Source organism: Macrobrachium rosenbergii, chromosome 18 (genome assembly GCF_040412425.1).
Source record: "Macrobrachium rosenbergii isolate ZJJX-2024 chromosome 18, ASM4041242v1, whole genome shotgun sequence".
In the NCBI taxonomy this organism is placed as follows: Eukaryota; Metazoa; Arthropoda; class Malacostraca; order Decapoda; family Palaemonidae; genus Macrobrachium; species Macrobrachium rosenbergii.
In genome coordinates, this window is record NC_089758.1 from 31,484,886 (window position 1) to 31,496,733 (window position 11,848).

Consider the following 11,848-nt stretch of genomic DNA (forward strand, 5'->3'; position numbering starts at 1 on the left):
TGATGTCTGGTTTAAGATTCAGTTTTTGTGCTGTTCTTTATAGTAATTTGGGCCCCAGGTGATAGTTTGGGATTGTCTTGTTAGTGCACTATGACAAAATTCAGTATGCAGCATCTACAGTAGCAGTCAAGTGTACCATGTTAGCACATGTTTGAAGGATGTCTGAGATTCAGAAAGTTTTGTTTATGGTCAGGTGGGTTTCATTGAGTGTGTCTTTTGCTGTATTTTTATTTAGGCTGTTAGTTTATGATAGTTTTGGTTTGATAAAGTCTGTCAGTTTTATGATAACCATGACACTTCAGAAGTCATGTTGAGACACTTGCATCCAAGAAGTTCGTTATTGTGTAATACTTTCACTTTTGGAAAACTTGTTAAGTTATGATACTTAGACTGAGGAAGGCTGTTTCTTCGTGGCAACGTCTGTCAAGAAAGTCTTTTTCTATACTTTTGCATTCAGGAATTGTATTGGTTTGGGGTAGTTTTGTGGTTTAGAATGTCTTTTAGATTGTGGTGTTCTCCCTAAAGAAAAGTTGCTTGTGTTACGTGCTCAGTGACAAAGTTTGCACGATTGCTTTGGTTTGCTACAGTTTCACCAACTGAATTTCTGTTAGCATGGATGCTTTTACTTTCAAGCTGTCTGAGTTTGTTAGTGTGTAGTTTAAAAACTGTTTGGCTAGAAAGTCTGTTAGTTTAGGATCTTTTTAGCTAGAAAGTCTGTTAGTATGAGATTTTTTGGCTAGAAAGTCTGTTAGTATGAGATTTTTTGGGTAGAAAGTCTGTTAGTTTAGGATCTTTTTGGTTAGAGAGTCTGTTAGTTTAGGATCTTTTTGGCTAGAAAGTCTGTTAGTATGAGATTTTTTGGCTAGAAAGTCTTTTAGTATGAGATTTTTTGGGTAGAAAGTCTGTTAGTATGAGAGTTTTTGGCTAGAAATACTGTTAGTATGAGATTTTTTGGGTAAACAGTCTGGTTAGTATGAAAGTTTTTTGGCTAGAAAGTCTATTAGTATGAGATTTTTTGACTAGAAAGTCTGGTAGTTTTAGATCTCGCAAGATCTTTCTGGCTAGAAAGTCTGTAACTTACAGAGTTTTATTTTTCATAGGTAGTGTGTTTGTGTATGTGTGTTTTGTCTAGAAATTCTGTTAGAATTTTGGATTTTTGTAGTTGGTGTCTGTTACTTTGGGTGTTGTTTGAAGGTCCACTCATGCAATTAGGGCTTAGGATGTCTTGCAGCTTCTGAGTTTCATGCTCTGAAACTTGTTTATTTGTCAGTTTTTTCCTTGAAAGTTTGCAAATTTGCTTTGGTTTTGTCTAGAAAGCATTTTGGACTGGAAGAGTTTTTTTTTTTTTTTTTTTTTTTTTAATTCAGGTTTTTTGTCCAGGAGTTCTCTTGCCCGGAAATTGTCAGTAAAGGAGTTTTGTTTTGTTTTTCTACAAAGTCATAGTTTAGGAGAATTTTTTGTTTCATAGAAAATCTTTATTCTTGTGTAGCTTTATTTCATGGAAAGGGTGTTAGTTTGGAAGATATTTTTTCCCATGGAAATTCTGTATGTTGGATATTTTTGGATGGAAAGACTTGGTTTTCCATTCAAAAGTTTATCATTTCTTAGTTTTTGCCTAGGAAGTTTGGTAGTTCAGGAGAATATTTTGTCTGAAAAGCAAATTTTTTTCTCTCTGCCTTGGAAATGTCAGTTTTAAGAGTTATGTATCCAACCCAAAAGTATGTCTGTTTGGGAGAGTGTTGTATTGAAAGAGAGTGTCAGTTTGGAGAGTGTCAGTTTGGGAGACTTCTGCAGTGTTCTATTGAAAGAGAGTATCAGTTTGGGAGACTTCTGTACCTAAAGTTTGTCAGTGGGGGAAAGATTTTAACCTGAAAAATGTGTTAGTTTTTGGAGGGATTTTTAACCCAAAAAATATGTTGGTTTAGGAAATTTTTGTGCCAAATTGTGTCACTGGCAGAGTTTTGAACATAGAAAGTGTCAGTCAGGAAGAATTATATACCTTAGAAAGTGTCAGTTAGGAAGAATTCTATACCTAAGAAAGTGTTAGGTAGAAAGAATTCTATACATACCTAAGAAATTGTTAGGTAGGAAGAATTCTATACCTAAAGTGTCAGTTAGGAAGAATTCTATACCTTAGAAATGTGTCAGTTTGGGAGAACTTTGTACCCAAAGTGTTTCAGTTTTGGGAGAGATGTGTACCTAAAAGATGTAGTTTGGGAGAGGTTGATGCCTAGTGTCAGTCAGCTGGAATGTATATAAGAAATGGGTTGTGTTTCTTGAAGAAATGAGATAAAAGGCCAAGAATATATAAGGGTGTGGCCAGAAAACAAATTTTTAATTTATGGGAATCTTGGGGTTTTGTCAGCAGCTTGGTATTTTACCTTAAGTAAAAGTGGTAAGTTTCCTGTGGATTGTTTTCCTAAGCAGTAGGTCATGATTGTAGCAATGGTGGTTCTGTCCTAATGGTTTAGTATGAAAAGGCGGTGTTCATTATTCTGTAGCCTTTTCTGGTGTCTAGTAGCACTGCTGTAGTGAGTGTGAAACGGTCGTTTTGATTTGTAGGCCTGCTGTAGAGAGCAATGTGAAATTGTAATATTCATAGACCTATCTACCTGTTCAGTATAAAACAATTTTTATAATCCTGTGGCTTTATTCTTATAAGTAAACCAGCAGAAATGTTCATGGTCTTGTATTTGGTGAGCAATAAGGGAAAAACAATTCGTAGTCATATAGCCCTGTTCAGGTAATCAACACAAAACTGCAGCTTTCAATTTGTTGTCAAAACCAGAATTAGAAAGATTTGAGGTAACACCCAAACTCCAAATCATCCAAAGGAATGTCCCAGTCAGGTGCTGGACACTTCCTCTCTAATTACCTGGCAATGGGATGACTTTGTAAGGAAGTATCCCACAGAACCTAAGCTGGTCTGGTGGTCCACGTGTACGGTGAAGGTTGACGTCAGTCCGACCTGCTGCCCTGCTGGGGGAGGAAGAACGGGGCAGGAGGACATTAGCTTTGCACGTCTCTGACCATTTACCCGACTCAATCACTCACATTGAATGGTGTCGTGGGGCCGTAAGACGAGGTATTCTGAAGGTGTTTAGGTCACTTGTCTGCTTTTGGGGGGACTGTATGTGTCATGGTATAATTGATTGCTCTTGTTGTAACAGAAACATGAAGGATGACTTGTAGTTTTAAATAAAATAAAAGTCCATTGAACTTTTGTCTTCAGTTTTCTTATGAGTTTTCCTGTAAGTCTTGTCACAAGACATCTGAGAAGAATATAGATGAATATTCATACTTAGCCAATAAATATTGTATACTAAAGGTAACATTCATGTAAACTACTGCTGTATTAAAGTTTGAATTTGAGTCATGAACTTTTGATACTGTTTGGTTATAAATTTCTGTAGAAAAATATTGAAATATTTCAGTATTGGAAATGAATATGTGAATGACAGTAAGAACAATTCAGCTTAAATTATTTTTCATTCCAAGTTCAGTTCAGTTGGCAAAAGTGCACTTTAAAATAATTAGAAATGAAACCAGCTAGCACAGAAATTTTGTGCTGATTATATTGATACATAAAATTGATAGCAATAAATAAGTTAGTGTCCAATAGATGAAACTGTAATCTGGTAATTGGTGTCTTACAAGCTAGAAGTAGGGCATTCAGTCTAGAATGGCTATTTAAGGAACAAAATTGGTCATTTCAAATATAAAAAGTCCACTGAAATTGTTTGTAAAGAAGAATCAAGAGTTTGAAGTCAACAACTAACGTCCTTACAACTAGAAGGGTGTCGAAGCAATGTATTGACATATTTTGGCATATCACATTTCACAGCAGTGGCCAGTGCTGGTGACAAAATTGAAATCTTTCATGTTTATAAACAAGGCTAGTGTTCAACTTCGCCTTCATTATTGAAAGCGTGATGTCTTGATATGACGACAAAATGCGGGATTATACCGAGGGAATAGCTTGTGTTATAGCACCCAAAATATTTCAGGTTATTTCAGCCAACGCCATGTAGAGAAGCTAGTCAGTTTCCCATATAGATATCTCTGAAAACAAGGAAAAATATCCCTATTTATCAACATTTATAAGTGATTTATCCATTCGAGCTTTAAGTTAAGGATTCTGCCAGCTATAAAGTCAGTTACACAAGGCCTAAAACTCCCAAAATATATTCACCGTAGCTAGTGTCTTTCTGCTTAATGTTTTCCCGTTTTCTATGAGGGTGGATTGAAAGAGACTCCGTTTGACGTAACAGGATTTGGAAGTGTCTCCCAGGTTTCGAAATCAAGGAAAACGGAAAACTTAATGTCGAAAACGGATGTTTGTATACCGTAGATGTTTCATTACGTCATTCATAGAGGAACTGGACTAGATTTCTGGCCGTTATAAGTTCTGTTTGAACGAAATTCTGGTTGTAAAAACTCTACGGGAGTTTCGCACAAAGTTCCACGAGACTCCATTCGTTCTGCCAAGCTCAATACAGTCATATACCAGTGACGTCATCCAAGGTTTTGTCTTAGTGGTCTAACTTTACTCCTCTCTTGGACTCCCTATACATAACTCTCCTTTGACATTTTGAAAGGGTCTGGCATTCTTTAGCAAACAGAGAAAACGGGAATACATTTGGGAAGCTCAAAGAAAGTCTATAAGCTTTTCTCAGCTTGGCAATCAGCCGTCAGCTTAGAAAACAGCTCTTTGGGTCGGCTTCGAAGCTGACGCCTGGCTGGTTATAATAACACCTCCTGCTGAGGACACGCCCTCCTTCGGGGCATTGCAGTGCTGGTTCCAAGGGGTAAAAAAAATAAAGATTTTTTTTTATTGTTAAGATAAACCACTCCTAAATTTGAAATTTGTATTTTTGATTTAATTAAAAGACTGTCCGGTTATTTGATGATTTTTATTTCCTCTTTATAGTACAGAGTCTTCTTATACAGGAATATTTTAGGTCACAATTAAGACATTACAAAATAGATGTCACAAAGAAGTTACCATGGCTATATACTGGACTTTATTAATGTCTTCACTGCATTCCTTTAATGTATAAACTATGCTAGTTAATTAAGTATTATTTACGTCTTTACAACAACTAGAATCGAAAATGAGCGCCTTACACCTATGACGTCATCAGGCAACAGGCTAGACCAGTTCGTATATTCAGAGAGACAAAGCAGAGTCTAGTCTCTTAGACTTAATCATTTCTATGGCTGTCTTTAGACCCCAGTTAGATACTGGAATGTCTTTATGATTGGCAACACTGATCAAAAAGTATGGTTTTTAAAATGGTACAGAGTTTGTACCATTTTAGAAAGCCTACCTTTTGATCAGAACTACCAAGCGAGACTACACTTTAGTTAAGCTCCTTGTATTTACGAATGGGTCTAGCTTATTACATGATAACGCCTTAAGTGCAGAGCACATACATTTGACTCTAGTTGCTGTAATGACGTGGATAAGGCTTCACTCACCAAGGAAGATAGTTATGCATGAAAGGAATGCGGGGTAAACTTCAGCAAAGTCCAGTATATAGCCATGGTAACTTCTGAGTATATGTGATATAAATTATTACTTTTATCTGTATTTCAGCCTATCATTTTCATTATGTTTATCTTATTATGCTGAAATGTGACTGAAATGAACTCAAATGTAACACGAAGTCAAAACAAAATTATGCCACCGTACTGCAAATTGTTCCTTTAGCTCAAAAAATAAATGGCAATATAGCAATACAGAAGTGCCGAAAAGAGTGACAACATTGCAAATGAAGAATGCCAAAATAATTTCATGACAGTTACATCGTACAGTAGTTTAATAAAACCACAAAGTCACATTGCTAGACCATTACAGGGCTTGACTGAAAATATGTGCTCTTAAATTATCATCACCACCTGCCTGCCTTGATAATGCTAAGGTTCAGAGAAATATAGAAATGAGACGAATTCAAATTCTGACAAGACTAAGCACAAGAGGAAAGCAAGACCTGATAAGGAGTTGGTCAAAATTCATGGAAATAAATGTCTATTCAAAATCATCAAACATTACATTAATTTGGAGCGAGTTCAAGAGGCCATTAAGTAGCTTGACAGAATACCCTGTGGCTTAGGCCTAATGGGAATGACAACTAGATGCTAATAGATATACATCAACAGATACACAAGTGTTTCAATGTAAGAAAGTCAGACACAAGAGGGAAATGGTGGAAGGCGCTTTAAAGCAATATAATAGAGGAGATGAAACTAGAAGAGTGGACGCGAGAAAATCACACCAGTTAGGCTGTGTACAGGCCCAGGCAACGGATTACAATGTGCAGAATACAGAGGAAGAAGACTGCTGAAAATGGTGTACTTAAGTATGGGTGATCATGGTTGATACAAGGCTAAAAAATCCACATGAAAAATCATGCATGAAAAGGGAGTTATACTTTAGTACATTTCAGGAAAACACTGAAAGGAATGCCATTTCAGGAAAACACTGAAAGGAATTCCAAGACCAGCAACTAGACTGGCATTACAGATGTAAAGGGCACAAGAAAGACTTACTAAGCAGGTACTGGTAATTTATGATGAACTTTAGTGAATGTTATGGCAGATGCATCTAGAGAATTTGAGTTAAAAGTTGGTGTTTATCACGGATCATGGTCATAGAGGAAACTGAAGAAATGGACAAAGAGATGTTCTAGGTGACCTGGTTTTAACAGCTCAATCAGAGAAAGAGGTCTTACCAAAAATGTTTGAAAGATGGGAGATTGAGGATTGAATTAAACAAGCAAAACTAAGTTTTTGAGATGATGGGAATGGTAGCTAAAGGCAAGGCATGGTCTAAGCCACATGGGAGTTCAGGCAGAAAGTTCACAAAATATACAAGAGAAAAAACTCCTTGTACATCTAACCTCATGTAAGGAAAAACCTGACGTGAAAGTGTGACTGCACATATGTAAATTACAGACCTGAAAATTATTCCCAAGTACCATTTGTTGAATACACAAATTGATGATTTTAGAACTGACCTAGAGTAAAGCCAATCTCGAGCTATAAACTGGGCCCCTGCGCAACATCGATAGTACTAAAGATTCTCCTTGGTGTCCTTTCGACACCAGATGCATTGCCCTTTGCCTAGTGATCTTCATTAAGTTCCCTTCAGTCTCTTCTCACTCGGCTATCTAACTTATTTAACTCTAATTTGTTCCATACACAACTCTTTTCAAGACTGAATCCCTGTGAGAAGTATGATGAGTCTAGCAGTTAGGTCTAGCAATGGCCTCGTACGAAACTTGATTATCATATTGACTGTCTGATTTTAAGGAGAGCTTTAAATTCAACCTCTTTACGAGAATGGTAGGTGTGTGTGTGCTTGTGTGGACAATATACAATCAAGGTCCCTATACTTTTCCAAACTGCATAGTCCATTAGTTATTTCCACACTGTTCACTGTCCTAGAAAAAAAGGAAAATTCAGCCCATAAGTCTCAGAAACAGGTCCTTTCAATCTTGGATTTTGTTTCAGGAATTAATGATCCGCACAGAAGGGAACTTGAAGTTCGCTGATGACAAGGAAGCATTGTATTGCATTCTGGAATCTTCATGTCACCTGCAATGAAAGAAATGACAAATATAAATTTCAGGGTTGTAATCTGGACACTTTTATGTTACAAAATTAAGAAATTTCCAAAACCACCTGAGCCCGAACTCTTCCTACACGTAAAATAGTATAAAATCATTTCCAGCACCAAAGAAGAATATGCGTACAGTACAACCTTTCGTTATACTGTAAAACATTCTGTTATACTTTTGCCTAATACCCAAAGAGAAGCAGTTAGAAATTTGCCTCGGTGGAAGAGGGACTTCAGCAAGGTTTTGTCTCTAACAAGTCTAGACCTAATATCCACAATCTGTATTCTCATTCTCATTTTCAGTTTGCTTAAAGTGCCTGTATGGTCTGCCCTGGCCAAAGGTTCAGTGGTACAGTCTTGTTTCATTTCGCCCAAAAAGGGAATTTCCATGAATGACAAAAATATATACAGACATTTAGCTACCTTCTTTAATCTGTATTTGATTCTGATCCTTCTATTTCCTATTTCAGATGAATGGTACAGTTTATGCAGGGTCTAGGCTAAATAAAATTTCTTTCCCTTACCTGAAAAGATAAAGAATACTTTATTTCTTATTAGCACTGCTGGAAACACTAACAGTATCAAGAAAAACAAATGAATAGGAATGTTTAAAGCTGTACTATGTCGACAAAGTGTTTGGTAATGCTAAAGGCTGCTGCCAATTCTCAATGTAAAAAAAACGTTACGAAGGCAAATTCTTGCTTTTCAACCTAACTGAGGTCTTAGGTGACAGTATGAGTTCTGCAGTATATACAGGTAGATATATAATTTGGTGTTATCCTGTAACATATGACTTTCTTGAAAGCAACAGTTAAATATCCAAGTCTCTTAACAGTTACGCTCATTTGAGGTACTTCTGTTCATGGCTACTAGCCTACTGCTTATCAATAGACATCATTAGGCTCAAAGTCTGTTTGTGTTGCATCAGTATACTGCATATTTAGACAAGTACATTGCAGAGTTTGCATGATCAGTGACTACTTCACATCTGAGTGGATATTTTATACGCATAAAAACGTCAATTAATGTTTTTAGATAACATCCATACCATACTTGACTAACATTTCATACTTCTGAGCTTCTTGGATTACACAAAACCCAAAATTCATAAGAAAATGGAGAAGATTGCCTTCTTTAACCCCCTTATCATTTCAGTTATATGATTTCTGGGAAGCCAAGAGTGGTCTTCAAAGTAAAATGTTACTGAGATCTCAAGTTATAAATTTACTCACTTTGTAATAGCCGTAATTTCTGTCAGCAAGCCAGATTCCTGGGTATATTTCCTCAAACTCTGGAATGGGGCGCACCAACGAACACATTCCACACTCACCGTTGACAGTCAGGATGTACCTGCAATGGAAAAGTAGAAGCTTTGAGTTATCCTCATATGAAATGCGAACTGGACATTCAAAATAAAACAACAGAGAATACAGATTTTGGCTCAGTTTTGTAACTTATAACTAAATCCTAAGCAAGCAAGTAGACCTATGTATAAATCATCAGAATAGTGTACAGAGATCACAGTCACATTCTGAAGCTAATGTAGGGCTCGCCCAGAGAATTAATTCTGGAATGGGCCCTGGAAAAAGATGCAGGGTAGAGCTACAGAAGTTGAACAGCTCATAGGTTAGAGAAAAGCAAAGCTCAAAAACGATGAATAAAATTTTGAAAGCAACGCAGGTTAGGCCTAAGGAGGGATATTGCATAGACCTTTCACTGTCGTGGTTCTTGATTACCGTGATACAATAAAAATATTTTATATATTAACAAACGTATAATTTCATAATCTAGGCCTTCATCGTCAGACACGACCAGTGATGAATTTCCACCTGTGATCAATTTTTCATAACAAAAAATTCAATGCTGAATTTATCACCAGGTTTTTTAAGATCAAGGTATTTTTCAGGACCCGAGAGAGGACAGTGGATAGCTTATGGCCTATTTTGCTGATAAGAAAGACCCAATTTATATTGTAATTTAATTCCGTTGCCTTTCATTTCATTTCCATAAAAGTGATCATATTGTGACAAAGGAAGATAAACTGGCTAAAACTGAAGACTATTACAGAGCCCCTCTGGTTCGGTGACCACCAGTTTACTTGCAAAATGAGCGCAGTGTTTGGTACCAGCCCCTCGGGAATGAGCGTAAAAACATAAACAAAAGACTGTAAATATTATAAACACAAACAAAAGGCATAAACATAAACAAAAACATAAGCAAAAGGCGGTAAATATTACGGTGGCCTACCGGTGGGAACTAGGCCGCCGTGGTGGTCATCACTTTTACCATAAAGTGTATTTAAATAATTTCTTCTAATAGTCGAGTACTGTATGACTCAGTTATTCTACTAATGCCTTTATCATCTTTTCTGTGAGAAGCGTTGCAGGTCTTAATTGGCCTTCAATAATCATTCTGCGAGAAGAAAATGAATTAACAACCCGTCTGTCAGTTAACTACAATGGATATTTACTTATGTATAGGTTTGTATAGGGATACCCTTAAATCCACCATTTCACATTTTCTTTAATTAAATATGAATTGTTTTCTATGGGAATAATCTTATGGGTAACGTAAACTTTATGGGTTAAGATAATGTTAGACCTATAACCTTGTCATTAGTTTTTTGCTCATTAAATTTGGTATTAATGACCATATTTTTGTTTTAGGACACTGTTAGGTTTTGGTGACGCACGAGACGAATGATAACCGTTTATTCACAATAAACTTTACAGTGCAATAACTCAACGAAGGGAAACTGGTTTTGGGACAAGATTCATCAATGCAAAAGTAACATCCAGCTGTATTTCCATTTAATATTAATATTTATATTAAATAAAGATCACAGTCTAACTTCATGCTTCTATTCACGGCCATTTTTATGAAGAAAATGGGAAAAAGGTTCGTCTTAGAGCTCAAGGAAAGAGGTTAGGCCTACTCCTCTTCCGAATTACTTACGGGGTATCCCAGAAGCAAAAGCCCTTGGTGGCATAAGGCCGTCTTCATCAAAACCAACAAAAACAACACTTTGGTTGTGTCACTATTTCCATGACAACAATCAAGGACAAGGAATAGCAACAGAGTCACCATAATCATTATCATCATCATCATCATCATCATCATCATCATCATTCACGATCAGAATACTTTTCTGTTGATTCTTGTCTCTCTCCCAAGAAAAAAAAGTCGATTTCCTGATCTCATCTTCAACTGGAAGATCTATTCTTCGAATTACTCAATTGCTCAAAGTCAATTCTAATGACCCAGAATGGTAGCCTATCACTTCATGCAAGCAATCAGCATCTTCTTGTGTTTTTTGCTTCTCCAAAGCAAGAAGTGGAACTCATTAGGAAGTCGTTTTAACGTAAAAGACCCCATTTAACTTTAGGTCGTTTTTTTTCTCTCTCTCTCTCTCTCTCTCTCTCTCTCTCTCTCTCTCTCTCTCTCTCTCTTGTTATCTATCCTCTCTTTCTCAAATAACTTTTTGCCTTTTCTGTCTATATCACTCCCTGGTTTCACCGTTCTCTCTCTCTCTCTCTCTCTCTCTCTCTCTCTCTCTCTCTCTCTCTCTCTCTCTCTCTCGCTCTCTCTCACTTTTGTTAATTTTTCAGTTTTTCGGTTCTTTGTATGGCTGACTTAACCTATCCTCTCTCTCTCTCTCTCTCTCTCTCTCTCTCTCTCTCTCTCTCTCTCTCTCTCTCTCTCTCTCTCTCTCTCTCTCTCTCTCTCGTTATCCATCCTCTCTTCCTCAATTCGCTTTTTGCCTATTCTGTCTATATCTCTCCCTGTCTTCATCATTCTCTCTCTCTCTCTCTCTCTCTCTCTCTCTCTCTCTCTCTCTCTGTGTGACGTACTCACTCTTCTTAATTTTTCAATTTTTCGGTTCTTTGCATAGCTGATTAAACCTACCCTCTCTCTCTCTCTCTCTCTCTCTCTCTCTCTCTCTCTCTCTCTCTCTCTCTCTCTCTCTCTTTTATTCGCCTTCGGCGGCGATCAAACGGTAAATGACGGTCACTTATCACCGACTCTGATATAGATGACGACTCCAGAAGGAGTCTTATTCCATTAAGAAACTCGGGGCCATCATTTTACCCTTTGTGGAGTTTTGTCAAGACGATAATTCTATCGTTTTGGTCTATCTATCTATCTATTGATCTATCTATATATCTGCCAATTTCTGTCAGATTTTAGATACGAGTCTCGTTCTCGTATAACATAAGGTTGACAGGT

General features: G+C 36.9%; 1 long non-coding RNA gene across 1 annotated transcript in view; it reads right to left on the bottom strand.

The window, feature by feature from the left end:
- Positions 1–7,380: 7,380 nt before the first annotated feature.
- Positions 7,381–11,848, bottom strand: part of LOC136848268 (uncharacterized) — a 52,845-nt gene continuing 48,377 nt past the window's right edge. The window contains exons 3-4 of the long non-coding RNA XR_010855991.1: positions 8,854–8,971; positions 7,381–7,599 (exon numbers count right to left, since the gene is read on the bottom strand). This is a non-coding gene — a long non-coding RNA (uncharacterized lncRNA). The remainder of the gene's footprint in view (positions 7,600–8,853; positions 8,972–11,848) is intronic.